This window comes from Mandrillus leucophaeus, unplaced genomic scaffold, assembly GCF_000951045.1.
Source record: "Mandrillus leucophaeus isolate KB7577 unplaced genomic scaffold, Mleu.le_1.0 Scaffold921, whole genome shotgun sequence".
NCBI lineage: Eukaryota > Metazoa > Chordata > Mammalia > Primates > Cercopithecidae > Mandrillus > Mandrillus leucophaeus.
The window spans coordinates 357,690-359,133 of NW_012110042.1; positions in this window are offsets into that span (position 1 = coordinate 357,690).

A 1,444-nucleotide genomic window follows, 5' to 3' on the forward strand; every position below is an offset into this window, starting at 1 on the left:
CATGGTTCCTGGGCTCACAACCCATGCAGACCCTGACATCTTCCCAAAACCCAGGGCACAGAGAATGTTAGGCGACTTACCCCTGTGATCACAGCACAGTCAGACACAGTTACTAGGAGGAACATGATTGAGACTTGCATGGCACCTCTCATGGTCACTTGGGGTGAAGATAAAACACCGCCTGCTTGGATGCCTCTCGCTTCCTCCCGCTCAGCCTTGTGCCCGGCAAGCTGGGAAGGCCAGGCTCTCCTGCATCCCCCGCCTCCTCCCAGATGTTTATACTCAGGATCCAGGGCTGCCTGTGGATGCCTCATCTCTGCTTTTCCCTTCTCCAACACCGACGTTACTCAGATGATCTCAGAAGCGAAGATGAGACCTGAATCTCTAACAACATCAAATCAACATCAAAACCAATAAAAATGGATACTTCGGGGGCTCTGACGGTTGCTCTAACTCTCCCAAGAACGCAGTGATTCAGACAGTTATGTACATTTCACTCGATATTCTTTTCTGCCTCTGGGTATCCTTCTATCCTACTTGGGGCAGAGGAAAGGCTCCGGTAATGAATTAAGGGATTTGCAGCATAACCATTTATCCTTCCCTGCACCAAACTATGCAACATACAGGATTATTGGTTCCCTCACACTCACACCAAGAATTATCTAGGCATTTACCATGGGCTCAGCACAGAGGTAGCTGAGAAGACAGAAGAGGGTGAGGCGGTATCCTTATTTCTCTAAAAGGTTAAAATTACAGTGAGGAGACATAAGACAGTGAGGAAAAAAAGACCAGGGTTGTGAGGCTGATACTCCTAAGTGACACACACATAAGGATTTGCTCTCTCACGGGCTCAGGATGAACACCAGCACATGTCCCTTGGTACAATGACCCAAGGGCAGAAAGCCAGCAAACACACAGGCACACACTCTCCCAGTACCCTGCAGAGCCGAGTTGGTGTGGGCTGTGGCTGAAAGGTACTAGAGCCACACCACTGGCCTTCCAGGTTTAGGGGTGAGCATGAGAGGGGCCTTATCTGTGAGTGTACAAACACAGTGGGCTCAGATGTCAGTCTGGTGGGAAGTTGACTTTGGGGAGGGCCCCTCCTCCTGCGAGGAAAGCCCCTGACCCCAGCCCTCTCTCTGTCTCAGAGGACCCAGAGAGAACTCCCAGTCCTTTGTCAGATGATCTGCCTTCTCTCCACAATAATAAAAACCAATATTTCCCAAGGTATGTGTTGCAATATGTTAATACACAAATAAACAAATAAAAGACCACTACAGTCAAAAATTTGGGAAACACAAACCAGCTTGGTTTTTGCAGAACTTTTCAGGGCCTTTCATAAGCTAACAAGTGTTTGAAACACCAAGTGGGAAACGCAGTTTGTAGTATTTCACAAACAGATTCATCCGCAAAACTTTTCTCGTCAAGTGTCACATGGGTGTAG